Source organism: Rhipicephalus microplus, chromosome 7 (assembly GCF_043290135.1).
Source record: "Rhipicephalus microplus isolate Deutch F79 chromosome 7, USDA_Rmic, whole genome shotgun sequence".
Taxonomy (NCBI): domain Eukaryota; kingdom Metazoa; phylum Arthropoda; class Arachnida; order Ixodida; family Ixodidae; genus Rhipicephalus; species Rhipicephalus microplus.
The window spans coordinates 31,822,317-31,840,566 of NC_134706.1; the positions used below are offsets into that span (position 1 = coordinate 31,822,317).

The following is an 18,250-nucleotide window of genomic DNA, read 5'->3' on the forward strand; positions in this document are numbered from 1 at the left end:
TTCTCAAAAGGGCGGTCAAACTCTCCTATACAGATTATAGGGCCGCTTGTCTTATTTAAATTTTGCATGATGTCATCTTAGAAACTGATTGAAGATGTATTATTCTTCGCTCTTTTCAACTTTATTTTCGTTATACCTATTCGACGAATCTCGCACGTACAGCTGTTTAGATTACCTAAAAAAACGACTGACAAAGGTAAGGCGACTGTCTGAATATTCATAGACTTTTCTAAGGCATTTCAGGCATTCGACAACACAATAGTTCCTAATAAACTTGACGCCATCGCAATAACCCCTTCATTACCACTACTAAACATGAGGTACAATACTAAAAACAAGATGTGAAAAACTCTAGATCATGTTAAAAAAAGAGCAATTAATGTTGGCGTGTGCCAAAAGTAGATCCGACGTCTCTTACTTTTTTTGTCTAGCTTACATTAGTCTCCCTACCACTTGTCTCTGCTTACATAATGACATTCTTTACGCTCACGAGATAACCATATTCAGTTCCAATAGTTGTGTGACAACGCGAAGAAGGAAGCAAAATGATTAAGCTTCGTAAATCGCAACTGGTGTGAGCATAAAAGGTTAAACACGAGGCGCACGAAAATTTAGATTTATCATTTTTGCTTGGCGTCAGAGATCGCCTGAGACGTTCCCACCATTTGCAATAACAATATGCTTTTGACATTGTACCTAGCAGGGTGAAACTCCATAGCATTCCTAAATATCACTTAGACTTTGTTAACGTTAGCACAGAATGGTTCGTGATACATGTGTTCTCGCTACAGCTGATTCACATTTTTCCGTTTGATATCGTTTGTCGTTTTAAAATGCTTTTAATAGTTCTCACAACCCTTATAACATTTAATAGCCCTCAAGGTAGTTTGCGAAAGCAGTCGTTCGGTAAGTGGTGTCACCACAAACCCGAGCCAATAGGGGCATCTCGATCCCTTCCCTCACCTAGCTGTGTGGAGCTTTGCCGTGTCCGGGGAAAATGAGATCCCGGGAGTTGAGCCAATGCTGAGGGGTTAGACCTTTGATTCTTTGTTGCATGGCCAAAAATAACGTATCTAAACAGTGCTTGCTTTTGTTTTCTGTTATTTTGCATTCAGAAAAAGTAGAGAACAAATTTTGTTCCATGTCAAACCTTTGTTTCATAAGATGCAGAATATTCATCTACAGTGGACAACATGCACAGAAGGTTCAGTTAGTGAAAGTTGTGAAATTCTGTTCACGTACGTAGAGGAACGGGAAGTGCGTCACGAAAAAGACGACGTCCATTGAGTCTAGTCCCCGTGTTCTTCAAGGTGTGTCAGATACTGGGGAGTTTTAGTGCTGGGTACGCATTCTCTTGGGGCGTTGCGGACATGAGAGCGCACGGCGTTGCGTGCCCAACCCATACCCAACCAGAATGCCTTTTTAGTTGGCGCCACGGTGGCACACACGCAAACGCAAACCGCACGAAGGTCACACGCGCTCGCAGCGCCATAGCGTCTTGTCGCGTAAGTATTATTTAAGTATTTTTATGATTGAAAATGTGAAATTAAACATAAATAATGATAAAGACACTTTTTATTTTGTACAGTATCCTGGTATACGCAATAAAGTGAAAAATACAAGGTTACTGTAACGATACTGTCGTCATCTTGTGACACTTCGTGCAACCACAGTCATGAACATGTTAGCTTACGCGTAATTTTTTTGAGGTGAAAATGAATAAAAAGGTTACTCATTTGTAATATTGTCGCTGCACAGTTTTTGCACCAGATGTACAATTCACAATGTTTCTACAATAACAATGTTGTGGTTGTCGGTTTCCCTATGGCCACGCTAGATGGCGCCAACTATTCAGCTGGTCGGGGGCTGGCATATGCTTTTTAGTTTCTATGTTCCAGGCCATTCTACCTTTGGAAACCTGGCTGAACCCGTGTAATTGCTGTAAGTGCTCGCACTTTGGCTTATTTTAACTCGACGGCTAGAGTATCCGCAGTGCGGATACCGTGAGTTCTTGCAAAGGTGGACCTTACAAGGCGGCCGATCCATGGTGTCCGAGATTTCGCGCCTTTGTGCCATGCTACTTGTATAGTGGCTAGCCACTATAATACTTGCGCTTAAAACTTAAAAGTCAAAGCAGTGGCTCTGGCCAGCCTCGGCTTTGCTCGCCGTAAAGGTAACATGATGCGCCAGCATGTGCGCTGGGGCAGCTTATCTCCGCTAGGAGGCCAGTGGTGGCAGCGTTGTTTATGGCCGCGCGGACGCATGGCCCCATCGCCCCAGCGATCTTGCGACGCATATGTTTGGCGTTTCGCGCATGCGCAATACCACCGCCCCAGCGTCTTGGGTATGCAAGCCACTTGGGTAGCCAGCACTAAAACTCCCTACTGTTCGGATAGCTTTGCGTCCGCTGAGCATACAAACCCTGTTCGCGACAACCAAAGACCACACAGACCTGCAAACGATTGGTGTGGGATCATCTACAAGTACGATGCCGGGATAGCGAAGCAAAAGAATTAAATCGGCGAAACGGCCAGGAAAGGCTCAGCAAGGAAAGGTTGCTAATGCCAAACAGGCAATGCGTTCTTAGACGGAGCTTCTTAAACACTGCTGGACAAGGTATATTTTTTGCCTAAACAATAGGACTAGGCTGGCCAGGGGTGTAACCCAATTTTTTCGTATAGAGGGGGATTCGATTATACTTTTTATGTGTGATGGTGCGTACGCTTATAAGTGTGGACGTATATGCAAGCAATAATGAAAAAATTGGGGGGTCGAACCCCCATTTATAACCCCTTGGCTATGCCCCGGACGCCGGCTAAGGAATGAAAGTGAGGTAGCAGGACTCCTGGAAACATGCTTCATTAACCACAATGCATTGACTCGCACCACGTGTGACTACAGGACTATTCGACGTCAGCTCATTTTCTCCTCTGTTTTAGGGGCGACGCTCCTTACAATGGCACCCGTTCATCCCTCGTAGTCGTAGTCGTAGTCGTAGTGTGTAACCAGTCTTAGACTATGACCTCAAAGGTGGTGCCGGTGGGAGAAAGTAAAAGCCGAATTCAAAAAGTAAAAAAAGTAAAAGCCAAAGTAAAAAAAATAATATTTGAAGTGATATAGTACATTGAACATGTTCAGGCAACGGGTAACCAACAAGACAATTTAAGAGCGAACAAATTCTAAAGCAATACAAGTCGTTCACAAATATTCTAACAAAGCCTTTTGAAAACTTTGTAGATAGGAATATTCTACTATATTTTGAGGTAACCGATTCCAATCATCAATTCTCCGAACTAAAAAAAGAATACTTGAATAAATCTGTTCTGTAGTTAATTGGCGTAATATGTTTTGAATGCCTTGTCTTGGATGTTTTGTCCTGTTTTGTCCTACGCCTATGGGAGGATACAGGTAATGTATACGCTTTCATGCTTTTACTGTTTCTGGGCTGTAAGGTAAAGTAGAGGTGACGTAGTTACACAATAGAAGTAAATATAGGTTGCTCATCAAGAAGCCGTCATTCTTTTGATGAGTTGGAAACGTATATTCACGCACAGTAAGTTCTTTCAGATCGTACCAATATTGCGTAAAGGAGCTGCGAGAGAGGTTTTTCAGTGCACATTGGCTTCTTTTGAAGTGCTGTCATCATTTTCAGACAAGATGAAGCTCCTTCGATCTCATACTTTCGCAATCTATATGATTGTGGCTTCTATAATCAGTGAGTATTGTACATTACGTTCCACACCACAATACACGTTTGATCTTTGTATTCGCATATATATATAGTAACGGTGGTGATTTTATGCTGAATCGAATTAGATAACGTCACTTCGACATGGTAAGCCAAAGGAGGCTAACCAGTGCGCTGCAAATAAAACACGAATGCACGGTGTTAGATTCTGCGCTTCTCTGGCGTTTACAGTATACTTGTAGGGGATCAAATGACGATGAAGATTGAGAACGTTAAGTAATGAAATAATTATAGTTCATTAGGTGAATATTTTGATGGTTACTTCGTTGCAGGCATCATACCCGCCTGACACACTTGATGATGTGCGAGACTTCCAAGTGTCACAGCAGTTCATAGAGTGTGTTTCTGCTAAACTTGCGGCATGTTATAAGCGCACATCTTCGCATCTACCTTGTCCCTCTCCCCTGCCTCGAGCTGCACAACTTGACGTAGTTACAATGATAAATGTGAAAAGTCATGCAATAGCGAGCTGAAAAGGGTGGCCCATCGCAATCGGGATATATATAATCCCCGCGAGAGAAGCAATTTTAAAGCGGCCCTTTGCGGGAGTTCCGAGCTTAGATCATCATGCTGCGATAGTTCGCATGCACCAGCGTGGGTGAGCTCATTGGCACACGGGAGAAAAATCTGGGCATCCTTGTCAAGGTGGTCCGGAAACAAGGTGACGTTGCCGTTGATTTTCTTGGACGTCGTCCGGGACGAACTTCCAACGGCAAAATGACAAATGCCTGAGGGTTTCCCCGATATCTAAGGGAGAATATTTCGGAGCGCGAGTCCCAAGCAGAAAAGTGGTAACGCGATTCATGAGAAACGAGTGGACGAAGCCGGAAAAGCAGGTCCCCATTCACAACTCAGAGATTGAATCCACTAAGTGCCAGGGCACCTGGCAAGTAACTCTGTATTGTCAATGTCGAGAGTTTCGCGTTTAGTAAGTTTGATAACGTCCAGCGTAGAGCCAGAGATTGAAAGGAAATGGCTCATTTTCGTCAATGTGATTGGTTGATTTGGTTAAGTATCGCATGATTTACGACCTCACATACCCAAGATGTCAGCTTGATCCGTCGTTGCCGAACCCGGGGGGGGGGGGGGGGGTTCACAGGTTTGGTTATGAGGGCGACAGAAGCCGTTCGCCACTACTCCTGCCCTTGGCCCGACTTCCAAACCCGGTTGACTTGATCCATTAGTAAGTCGATAAATCCACCATCCGGAGTTTTCAGCGTCCTGTTAGTGATACTGTCTGGCCTGGGAGCCGACTTCAAATTGAAATTAAAACTGACCGCCCTAATCTATCCGTGCCGAAAGGAGATTGGAGTTTCGCTCCTCCAAGGCCAAAAAAAAAAAAAAACCCTGGTTGTGTGCATTTGTGGCAGCCCCCGGGGGTCAGATACGTATGAGCCAGCTGTTGTGAAATCTGATCAATGAAGAGCCCGTTAGACTTCTCCTTGTGATTGAGCCAATCATGTAACTGCTGCAGATGCTGGAAAGTGTTGATTGGAATGCATTTCTGGAACGTATACTAATCATGAAGGTGATTTTTATTGCATGTTAATACTTTGATCTACAAAAAACCTAGCACAGTTTTGACAAGAAAGCGATTAGTATTTTCTTAGGGGATAGGCCAAGGTTTTTGTTTTCTAACAGTACATGTTCATTACAGTACATATTTTTTTCTTTCTAGGGATTTGAGAGCTCCGAGCAACTGTAATTTATAGCCTATCAGTCTTCAGATTCTGAAGCAAGACAGGAGTTTCACAATTCAACACTTCTAGAGACCAAGAGCGCAATTTATTGGTACTTCCCGTCAAAGCAATTGACTACAAAAGAAAGCTTTAAGAATGAACACCGGTGCTTCCTTTTAAAAATTATTGCGAAAGTCATATCATTATGATCAACAGTCGTGTTAATTACATGAATCACTACTATATATGTTTGGTCATGTTTTGGAGGGCATTCGTTCTATTATAGTTATTTTATAAGAAATGCATACTGAGATGCACTGGATATAAGGTGCGTGTTTAGTATTATTGTGTTTTATTTTACAACACACAATTCAAACCTGTTTCTCTTGCATGTGCTCTGCTCCACCTGGTGTGACCTAAAGCCATGTCAAAGGGCACGCCCAGCATGGTAAGGATTGTAAATATTTCAGAAAAAAATTATTAATTAGCGAATTCACCAGCCGTAAAAGTGAGTGCTACGATGACCATTTCTCCTGATGAAAATTTTATCATACTGGCTTATCTGCTTTCCATATCCAGTCGAAAGCCAGCGAAATTGTCTCCTTGGAAATTTAGGCAGAGTGCGACAGCGCTGACGCTCTTATTTTCGCGTACATACTCCGTTGAGTGACGCAGGAGCCGCCTATGCTGTGCGTTATTAGTGAAGCATGACTACAGAAAAACAATTAGTACACCATTGGAACGGTGGGCACAGTGCAAGAGGCCCTCTACACGGACAACGCGACACTAACAAGGTTGCAAAAGAGTGCGCGCCCCAAAACACAGTGGATACAGCTGCCTGACTTACGTAGACCGATTACAACTGACTACTATCTCTGGTTGATCAGGAGTTTCCCGATGTACAACGTTCGCCGTGATGTGTAATGGCTGTTAATAGCCCAAAGGCGGCTTATACCAAGGCAATTTACACTAGAATACTCTGACAAATCGGCCCCGGTAGAACTGCTATCGCAACATTCGAATGTTGCGATAGCAGTTGTAAGGTACTACTAGCAGGCTTTTGCCACCACCACCAGTGTCGGCGTCTGCATGAGGTTCTATGGTTCAATATGAACAAACAGATGATAAAACCACATTGCGTCTCGTGAGTTCTATGATGCTGAGAAATACTGCGAAGGCACCCATGTAATGTGTCTCATGCGGACTGTAAAGGCATCTACCACCCATATATTACCGCACGCAATGCCCATAAAGAGTAGCACGTGTTGGGAAGACGATGCAGCTGAGTTACTGAGCTCTTTGCTTGATAGGCCACGAGCATTTTATTCTTGCTAATTCACTTGTCTGCATCAACGAGAGCTGCAATGGAGGGCTCCGGTGGCTTATGGTTGACAGGGAAGGAAAAAAATGCATTTTGTGGTTTTCTCCGTATAAACTGACAAATGCCAGACACTATAACCACAGGTAAAAAATCCGCTGTCCCAAATATCCGCTCTTCACAAATACATAGCAACACGACGCCATTTTCATTTAGAGTTTATCACTTCCTGGTATATCTAGAAGTTCCAAGCAGACTTGAGGAATGCTCGCGTTTTCTGAGGGCTGAGCGCAAGCAGTTTTGCTCTTTACAATAAAGTTAAATGATAATTATTACAAATTACATAGAACTTTCGTGATTTCAAAAAGCCAGTAAGGCATAAATTGTCGCACGCTGCTACGTGCTTATACAATCATTCTCATCAACATCATCAGTCCGACCACGCCCTACGGCAGGGCAAAGTCCTCAACCGTGTTCTGCCAATCAACCAGGTCATCTGCTTTCTGCTGCCACGTTATGTACCCGCAGATTACTCAGTTTCTCCGGCCCACCTTCTTTTCTGTCTCCATTTCACGCGTTTGCATCCTCTTGGAATGCGGTCAGTTAGTTACTCTTTATGACCATCGCTTAACGCGCCTACATGCTATTTGCCCGGCCCAGGTCCATTTATTCTTCTTTATGTCAATTATGATTGCCTCCACACCCGCTTGTTTCCCGACCCACTCTTCTCTGTTATACAAACTGCGCTGAAAACAAGGATAAAGGCCGATATTCGCAAACCAACCTTGGCCTTGCCTAATGTTTTCTTCAAGTTCCTGTACTCTCTACGCGCGTTATAAGGACACAGAAATGGTAACAGGGTACGAGATGACAACAAGATTGGTTCATGAATACGGGCCTACTTTGTTCATCAAGCGCAATAAAGGCTTAAAATCGATAAGGAAAACTCGAGCTAAGGTTGGGGTTGGTTTGTGAATACGGGCCAAAGAGCTCTTTGTTTTTACTACAATTACTTGTTTTTGGCATTCTTCAAGCTACGAGAATGACATTTACGTCGACATCGAGTATATATGAGTGCGAAAATCGCTAGAGGTTTAGCGCCTCACTAACTTTATACAAATTGGCAATCACTAGAAAAAAGCACTCCGTAGACCGACTTTGTTCTATGATAATTTTTCACCCTTGCCAAATCAGCGCTTAAAGGTATGAAATCTCTTCGCAGCCCGCCATCAATAAAGAGCCTCTCTACCTTGCGGCATACTCATCGAAGCTGTTCGTATATAATGTGGGGTGCGTCAAGACAAGATACTTAAGCCAAGTTGGCGACTCGGTGAAAAGAAGTCTGATTTACGTGTTTACCTTTGTGAGTGTCTTCTCAATTATTAGTCATACATTCTTGCTCCCATGCATGAGCCACAGTTTCGCAGGCGCTGTGAAAAACATGTTAGTTGAAATCTGCACTCGTCCAAGAGCTTGCCAGATCGATAATTCTATAACACGGGGTTTCGCTGTAGTCAATGTCGCGACAAGCGCACTTGTACACTTCGAGGCTCCAAATGAGAAGTTCGCTTGTTGAAACGTTGGTTTGAGCGTCGCCCCAGTTTCGAGAATTTTGCCTCTGTTGCAGCTGCAATCTGCCCACGACACTCTGACCCCATTGCGGTGGTCTAGTGGCTAAGGTACTCGGCTGCTGACCCGCAGGTCGCGGGATCGAATCCCGGCTGCGGCGGCTGCATTTCCGATGGAGGCGGAAATGCTGTAGGCTCGTGTGCTCTGATTCGGGTGCACGTTAAAGATCCCCATGTGGTCGAAAAATTGTTAAAAAGACCTTTAAATATTAGGTCTGCGTATGCATTATCTATGGTAACAACGTAAAAGCCACAGTAGGACCAATATTTATGCAAATCCACCCGTATCCCAAAGTCTCAATTCAAAATCAAATCAAACTTTATTTCGTCCACAAGCTTGTGTGTTGTGAAACACGAGGGCTCGAGAAAATGTGGAACTATCGACTTGAGAAGCCTCGAGCCCTCGTTTTAGAGGGCATACAGCGACAGCGTGCAATACATGTACAGTTTTTATGGAAGATAACACTTATACTAATGCCACAGAGCAATACGATAGTTACAAGATATACAATTTAATACGAGATTAATACAATGATAAATGTTTCCTAGATCATGACAACAAAATGAGCTGTCCTTTACACAGTTTTTAGGTGAACAATAAGGAAAGAAAAATAGTAAAATTTGGAAGTGTATCGAGCGGAAGTTGTACCCTGTACAAGAGGAAAAGCATTACTGCTTGGTGACAAAAGGAAGCGTTGATTGCATAGTTTCCAGTTATTTTTAAATTAATACCACATTTATAAAGTTAACTTAACAGTTTTGGAAGTGTATGACGAAGCATTTCTTTTGTTGGCTAAGCTATCAGTGCTGGCTTGCTGCTTGTGACAGTTCAAGAGCAAGAATCCATTAACTCTATAGTGTTTCTTAATTAAGTATAGTTGGATGCTGCTTTACGCTAAAGTACCTACTGGGTTCATTCTCTCCTTCGAGACATACTCTGATACCTTACAATGACAACTCTATGAGTATGGCGTTACTGCATTCTTTCAAGCGTATTGATAGGATTGCACCCACGCTTTTGTTGCCTGTATCATCACTTTTAATGTAATGTTCTGTTAATTTCATACAAAAAATGTATACGAATGACTTCACTACACAAGTTTCAATAGTTGTTCAATAACCCAAAACTAAGTTTTCTTGGACGGTATGTCAGTAAAGCATTACATCATTAACTTCCAATTGAACCCAGCGTAACAGGCGTTATACGCTACCTCACGAATGAGAAAAATACAAAGATTTAGAATGAAGTCGCTGAACTGTGAATGCATTACTGACCTTTTTCTTTTACAGGAGACAAGACGTTGGGAAACACGGTATGTATATTAAATTTTTCCAGTCCCACACATTAATTGTCCAAGTTTACACCATACCAAATAAGAGCTTAAAACGTTTATATCAGAACGTGATGGAAACACATCAGCATGACCTAGCCTTGTAGCATTGCGCAGATGCATTTACCGAAATAGCTGAACAAAGCTTTAATGTTGCACCAGAAGATACACAACAGGCGTCCAGGTTAGAAAACGACACCAAACGTATGTACCAAAAATCGGCAGATATCACATAAGTTGGGAATCGACGTTATGAGGAGCGTGCGCAGGGAATGTGACAGTGTTGAAATATTTTATTCAGCGGCACGTCAATAAACGACGGTAAATATATTGTTACGCCCAAGGAAGACCAGGACGTATAAGGCTGAAGGGGGCGGTTTATTTTGGTCACGAAGAGAAGCGCTGGAGTGGCCAACAGGTTGATGATCGCAGTGTCGTGGTCTTCCTTCTTCCTGCAGCTTGGGGCAGCCAGCCTGTTCCCGCATCTTCGTTTTCTTCCCAGGCATGCACAACATTCTTCCCCTCGCAGACGAAGCCCGCTGGGCGAGGTAATTGATTCACCTTGGTGTGTACAACTTCAGTCGAGCGACATGGACTGCTTGAGTTTTAGCGGCTCTACTCTCTTTTCTCGTGCGGCGAGCTATTGTGTACGTGACTTCCGTGATTTTGTTGAGAACAACAAACAGTCCGTCATATGTGGCCAAGAACTTTTGGCATAACCTTGTCTTCGTACCGGAGTCCCTAACCGCACAAAGTCGCCTGAATGGTAAGTTACAGACCAGTGGCGGATGTCTTAGCGTGCCTTCGATTTTTCCTGTGATGCCAAAGTGCGTAGCCGAGCAATACGACGCGCCTCTTCTGCAAGACAGAGGATTTCGGTGACTGAGAGGTTCTCGCGGGCCGAGAATGGCAAAACTGTGTCGAGTGTGTGCCGTGGCAGTCGTACGTACATCAAGAAAAAGGGGCTATAGCCTGTTGTCTCGTGCTTAGCGGTGTTGAATGCGTACGTTATAAATGGTAGCACGTCATTCCAGCTCTTGTGGTCGGATGCCACATACATAGAGAACATGTTTACAATTGTTCGGTTGGTGCGCTCCGTGAGCCCATTTGTTTGCGGATGGTATGGCGACGAGTGACGAAGGCGGGACTCACTCAATCGAAGCAGCTCTTCTACTATATCTGCCGTAAATTGTCGCCCACGATCACTGATGATCACGTGAGGTGAGCCATGTGGGAGGATAACGTGCTGCAGCAGGAACACAGAGACGTCGCTGGCAGTTGCGGTTGGTATGGCCGCCGTCTCGCAGTAGTGCGTGAGGTAATCGACGCATACAATTATTCAGCGATTGCCTTTAGCCGACTTTAGAAAAGGGCCCACGAGGTCAATGCCCGCGTGTTGGAAAGGTGTGCTTGGAGGTGGCAAGGGCTGTAGAAGACCAGCCGGAGCAGTAGATGGGCGTTTGTGGCGTTGACACTGCGTGCAGCTGGCCACATACGCCTCGACTGACTGTCGCATTCCTGGCCAATAAAAGCGTTCCTTAGCACGGTAAAGCGTCCGCGCAGTACCTAAATGTCCGGACGTAGGATCGTTGTGCATAGCACCTAAAATCGCTGTCTGAAGGCTTTCTGGCACTACCAGGAAGAAACCTGTGCCAGTGCTGGAAAAGTTCTTCTTATACAGGTGTCCGTTGCGTACACAGAAATGGCATGCCGTAGGAGCTGTGCAGAGCGATGATAGCCTGGTGTACTTTCGCTGTTCGTCTTTGAAAGTACTGAGGTCGTGAATATTTGGTGACACAAAAGCTACGAGGTGGTCGAGGTCATCGGCGTCACACTCTGAAGTGCTCAGTGGCATGCGCGAAAGGCAATCTGCGTCGGCATGTCGTCGACTACTTTTGTACGAGACTATGAAGTTATGCTCTTGGAGCCGAAGTGCCCAGCGCGCTAGACGGCTGCAAGTATCCCGAAGGTTGACGAGCCAACACAATGAGTGGTGGTCTGTGACGACCGTAAAAGGGCGTCCATATAGGTTAGACCGAAACGCTGAATCGCAAAATACTACCGCGAGGCAGTCTTATTCTGTGACAGTGTAACTCTACTCGGGCCTACTTAAGCAGCGACTTGCGTATGCGATCACGTGCTCGCGATTACCATAACGTTGAACTAGGACGGCACCAATTTCTATGCCGCTGGCACCTGTGTGCAGTTCTGTTGGAGCTGATGGATTGAAGTGTTGTAGAACAGGCCGCGACGTCAGGAGGAACTTCAGTTGACGAAAAGAGGAGTTGCACTCCGGAGTCCACTCGAGGGGAATATTCTTCCGTAGCAAACATGTCAGCGGATAGGTGACATCGGCAAATTTAGGTATAAAGCGGCGAAAATAGCAGCAAAGCCCAAGAAAACTGCGGAGCTCCTTAACAGAGCGCGGCGCACAGAACGTTTCAACGGCTGCTGTCTTCTGGGGATTTGGACGGATGCCATCCTGATCGACTAGGTGTCCGAGAACAAGGGTTTGTCGGTCTCCGAAGTGGCATTTATTTGAGTTTAGAACAAGGCCAGCATTTCTTACGCAAGTCAGTACAGTATCCAGACGTGAATTGTGTTCGCTGAAGGTGCGGCCAAAGATGACGACGTCGTCGAGATAACACATGCAAACGCTCCACTTCAAGCCACGAAGAACAGTGCCATAAATCACTCGAACGTCGCCGGTGCGTTGCACAATCCAAACGGCATCACGTCGAATTAGAAAAGGCCGTCAGGGGTTACAAAGGCTGTCTTTTCTTTATCCTCAGGATGCATGGGAATTTGTCAGTAGCGCGATCTTAAGTTCACAGAGGAAAGTAAGAGGCCGAATGTAGACAGTCTAAGGCATCATCAATACGTGGAAGCGGGTAGACGTCTTTTTTTGTTACAGCATTCAATCGGCGATAATCGACGCAAAATCTCCAGGATCCGTCTTTCTTTTCAACGAGAATTACTGGGGCTGCCCATGGACTCGCCGACTCTTGAATGACTTCCTTTTGAATCATTTCGTTCACCTGCTCATTAATTATCCGCTGCTCGGATGGCAAAACACGATATGGCTTTTGTCTAATCGGATTGGCAAACCAGTGTTGATGGTGTGACATGTCCGAGAAGCAGGGATTAAGGGCGCTTTGTCTTTCTGCGCAAAGTCCAATACAGAAACGTGCTTCGAAAGTACATTCACCAATGTTTGGCGTTCACTTGTGGTCAGCGACTTATTAACCATTGACAGAAGAGCCGTTTCCAAACTGTGACTACGATGCTCTTCCGGCGCATCTCTAAGCTCGGTCACCAGTAAGGCCTCGTGTTGTCCACTGACAACGGGTAACTTTAGACCATCTGGTAACACCACGGGTTCTGCGGAGCGATTGAGAGTACATAAACCAGTGCGTCCACGTCTGATCGACACCACACAATGTGGGATCAACACATTCTTTTTCATGCAGTTGGTGCACACTGGATCAACGTTGGCATCAAAGTTGGCGGAATAGCTGTCGCTGCAACCAACAGGTACATGAACGGTTGATAACGGTGGTGTGATAGTGTCGCCACAGACACACAATGCCATCTCACCATCCACAGTGTTTTCCAAGAGTACTGGCGTAACGTGATCACTCAAGAATATTGTCCCTGTGCAGCAGTCGAGAGTCGCACCACACTCCCTCAAAAAGTCCATACCAAAAATAACATCATGTGTTGCTTGCGGAATAACCATGAACTCCGTTGCGATAACGTGGCCTCCGAAAAACACTTCAGCTTGACACACACCAACAGGATGCAGTGGCTCACTGCTCACTCCGCAAAACTTGGAAGCTTGATTCCACTTAAATAAAACCTTCCGTCCCAAGGTATCTTTAAAACACGCACTCATGACAGAAATTGTTGCCCCCGTATCCACCAAAGCCTTCACAGGCATATCGTCATCAAAACACGTTCTTTGTTCTTGAGCATCAACACAGGAGGTATTTCTGATACTAACACGTATTCGGCGACCTCACCTGCATCGGTCGCGCTTGCTAGTTTTCCTGTGGCAAAGGAGACGTGTTGCGACGCCGTGGTGAACGAGAACGGGGAACACGAGGCGGTGGAGGCGTCAAGCTCCTGTCAGATGTAGGAGAGTGGTTCCGGAAGCTGCGTGTCCAGTAGTCTTCGCGAGGCAGCAGGTGTGTTGCCCTAGGGTCGTCGTGCGGTCGATCAGACGATCGTGTGGAGTGTTGTGGTGGGCCATAGTAAGTTGCTCGCGGGTCATCGCGAAATCGTTCGGAAGGCCGTGCAAAGTGTGGTGGGTGGCAATACCGTGGGGCTACACGTCGACGGTTGCGAAATCGCGAAATATGTCCTGGGACATCACAAGAGTAGCAAACTGTAAGAGGTCGAAACTCTGTTCATCGATGAATCGAACATCGTCTTCCCTTGCGTAGTGGGTCGGTTCGTCCAGTATATCATAGGGATAGACTGGGCGTCGCGAAGAAGGCGGACGCTGAGGGAGCCGGTCATGGCGAGGAGCTGGCAAGTGTGGTGCTCTCCTTGGCTGTGGGGGTGCGCTATACTCGACAGCTGCTGCACTAACCATCGATTGTCAAGGGGTCGTAGAAGGCGGCGGCGCAGTCACAGCCTGACGTGGCACATATACCGAATGTTGGTCGTTTACAGAATGGTGATCAACTGCTGAATGTGTCTGTTCTCTATAGCGAAAAAGTTCTTCGCGAACAATCTGTCGAATCGCCGAGGACAAGTCTGGGCAGGTGCTCGTGTCGATGCTGGCAACCGTTGTAACATTTGTGAGCCGGCCGAACTTTGGAGCAATCCTGCGCATTTTCAGCTGTTAGAAAGTTCGGCAATGCCGAGTGACGTCGGACACCGAGCTCAGGTGCTCTTTTTCGATGAGAAAATTATAGATATCCTCGGCTATGCCTTACAGCAAATGTCCTACTATGTCTTCTTCTGACATTTGATAATTGACCACGTTGCAGACCTTCAGCACATCTTCTATATACGTGGTACATGTATCACCTGGAAGCTGCGCGCGTTGAGACAATGTTTGCTCTACCCGCTTTCTTTTGACGCTCGAGTCACCGAAACACGCTTTCAGCTCCGCATAAAATGTCCCACGTCGTCAGTGTGTCCTTGTGGTTTTCGTAACACTCGAGCGCAGTATCCGTAAGGCAAAAGACCGCATTGCTGAGCTGAGTGGCGGCATCCCAGCCGTTGGACTTGCTGACTCGCTTGTACCTGACGAGCCACGCGTCGACATCCTCTCCCGATTTTCCTCCGAAGGTTGGCTGGACTCGGTTATAAGGCAAGGAATCCATTGGAGTTGGCCTAAAGCGTTAGATGGTTGATCTTGGGCCATTACGATCGGCACAGGTGGAAGTTCGGCAAGGCGGTGGCTGCGGCGAAGTCCTGGTAGTGGAGCTCCCGTCGTTGGGCTTGTCTTACTCAGCACCTCCACCAATCTGTTACGCACGAGGAGGACCGGACGTATACGGCTGATGGGGCCGTTTATTTTGGTCGCGAAGAGAAGCGCCGGAGTGTCCAACAAGTTGACGATCGTAGTGTCGTCGTGTTCCTTCTTTTTCCAGCTTGGGGCAGCCAGCAGATTCACCCATCTACGTTTTCTTCCCAGGCATGCGCATTATTTGCATTGGTAGGACCAGCGCTCCAGATGGTTTCTTTTTAACGTTCTTGCATATAAATTATCAATGTCGGTTCCCGTCGTTCCACCATAGATGTATACTGTGAAACACCTGTGGCTCATATACGCATATCGGGGCCCGTGGTACACGGGTATGTGCCACACGTGTCTGGAAGAAAGGATTTTGCGTCATACGCGACGAAATTTTCACATTATTTGTGTCACTACGAGGCAGTCATAGTTGTCATACCTCACAGGCGGGCGGACAGTTGCCCGTCTCCCTTGAAGATGCGCCGGGAGGCTGCGCCTCCTCGCTAATCTGTGACGTCTTTGTCACGTGATTCGCAATCCTGGCTATGCCCCAAGGATATATACCCCGAGTGTATACCCCATAAAGAGGTATTCACACGTAATGGAGGTGTCCGAAAATTTTGTAGTCCTGAAGTTCTTTAATGTGCAGTGACATCGTGCAGCACAAGGGCCTCTGACATTTCTCATCTATCAAAATGTGACCACCGCGGCCATGATTGAGCCCACCATCTTGGGCACAGCATCTCAGCACCACATCCACTACACCACCACGGCTGACTAAGAAATAGATGAGCCTTCAAATAGAACAATGTTAGGAACGAACTTTTTTTTTTCTATTCACTCACGCTACATAGGTTTTGTATCTTTTTCTGATTGCCATTCCTATCGTCTCAAATCGATATGTCTCTTTCAGGAACGAAGCGTTTGATGTACAGTGGACACCATATTCTACACTGCTACGTGTGAAGGCTTCAGGTAACCTCCAGATAACATTTGTGTACACCATTGAAACGTTTGAAAAGAAAGTCGTTGTTTCTTTAAAAAGACTTGCAAAATCCCTTAGCCGTGATGTAAGAAAAGTCTATGCGCCTAATGATAGACGTTTATAACTATCATGGAATGTGGACTGTAATTGCAGTTGAGAAGTACCCATGGTGCCACATTTATTATGTCTCCAACTTCGGTCTCCAAATTTAGCATCGGTGAGCTGGCACGCGCACCTACGCAGCAGCACACTTAGTAAACGTTGGACTGCTTTAATCCACCTACACGTTTTGCATGCTCACACGGTGCTTGGACGTCTGGTGCAGTGTTATAATTCTGATATGCAGTATTGATATGCATTAGGGAGACTCCTCCGACTACATGACCTTGTTATGGTGTTTTCTTACGAAGTAGTTTCATGCGATGGCGTTACCCCATGGTAGAACTGCTTAATTGCCACGCATAAGGCCAATGCCAAATTCACGCTCGAAACAATTTTTTATTCTTTATTTATTTGCATCTATATTGCAATTTTAGCTCGCGGACAACCCCGACATATAGCTCACAACCAGCGACGCTGACACGGACGTTGATGCCAGAATTTCCACGAAACAAGTTCTTAAACGCTAGTGGCTTAATAGTGCACTCCTTTAAAAACACATATTTCTAGTACTTCATATACCACTTTTTGTTGCAGAAAGCTATTTCAGCAAGAGCTTATGTAAGAGTACTAGAGAGTTAATTCAAGGACGTCAATGGAGACGCATTGTAAAGAGAACGAACTTCCATCTATTCATTAAGTTGATGCTTAGTGTATGTACAGGTACGAAGCACTGGCCGCAAGAGAGAAAAACCACGGCATATCCACGAAGTGAATGATGATGAGTGGGCGACGCAGCGGGATTGTTAGGTGTTACCGTGAATCACCGGGGGACACGACCACTCAGGCATGTAGATGAGTGACATGGCAGTGTGCAGTTACATACAACGTTTATGACCATAAATGCTATACCGTGCTGAGTCGAGATTATTACTGCTTTGCGGTATCGGATGTTGCCTGAAGTTGGCAAAGACGAGGTCTGTGCACGTTCCCCTGCTGGTTGTTGGTTGTTTACAGTCATACGAAATGCGTGGTATAGCAAATATTGAGACGTCATATTCTGCACAATCTAGTCGTCTATAATCATCATTGTCATCAGCGTCATCATGGCATATAGTGGGCATCATGTATGTGTTGTGCCATGACGACAGAGAGAGATTGTGTGTGTGTGTGTGTGTGTGTGTGTGTATGGTTCGGAACGCGCTTGTTATTTATCCTCACGAGTGACATCATCTTGACGCATACATCATCTTGACGACATCATATTACGTTTCATGCTGTGCCATGACGACAGGAAAATTGCGTGGTCTGGAACGCACTTCTTCTTCATCATCATCGTCAGCGGCGGCTAAACGATGTGATAGAGGACAGGCCTCGTTCATAAGCCGTATTTACCAGAGACCGCATTTATTTATTTGTTCAGTTCCAAAAATGTACCCCTGTAAAAAAAAAGTTGGCCTATCCCACGTACAGTGGGAATCGATAATATGCGAAGCGCAAATGAGAAAGGTTGATATCTCACTTTAAAATCACCACAATGATATGAGGTGGAGGTAAATGATATCCTGCATGACTTACGTGTCATGATTGTCGTCATCTATTCAAGTCACGTGATACCAAATTTAGTATATGTGGAGCTAGCGAAACGCCCACGAGCGCACCATGAAGGGCCCAAAATACCTCAATGTAGCGTTGACGCGCACGCACGCTGGGCACGGTGACGCTACGTTAGCAACACAGCAACACGCGAGCATTGTATAGTTGACGCCAGGTGCAACCGGCGCTACCAGCGTCCGTCGGCACGGCCCGACGGCAACCGGCGCGAAATGTGACATCCAGCATTTCGCGCCGATGCGTAACCCAGACAACACTGCGTCTCCCTCTTTTTGTGAAAGAGGGACGCCGGATGCGCTGAAACGCGCATGCGTCAAAGCAACGCAGCGCGGCGCGCGCCTGCGAGTATATGGCAACGCCGGCGTGACGCCACGAAAT

At 45.8% G+C, this 18,250-nt stretch overlaps 1 pseudogene; it reads left to right on the forward strand.

The window, feature by feature from the left end:
• The first annotated feature begins 3,586 nt into the window (after positions 1–3,586).
• Positions 3,587–18,250, forward strand: part of LOC119186214 (japanin-like-RS) — a 28,664-nt pseudogene continuing 14,000 nt past the window's right edge.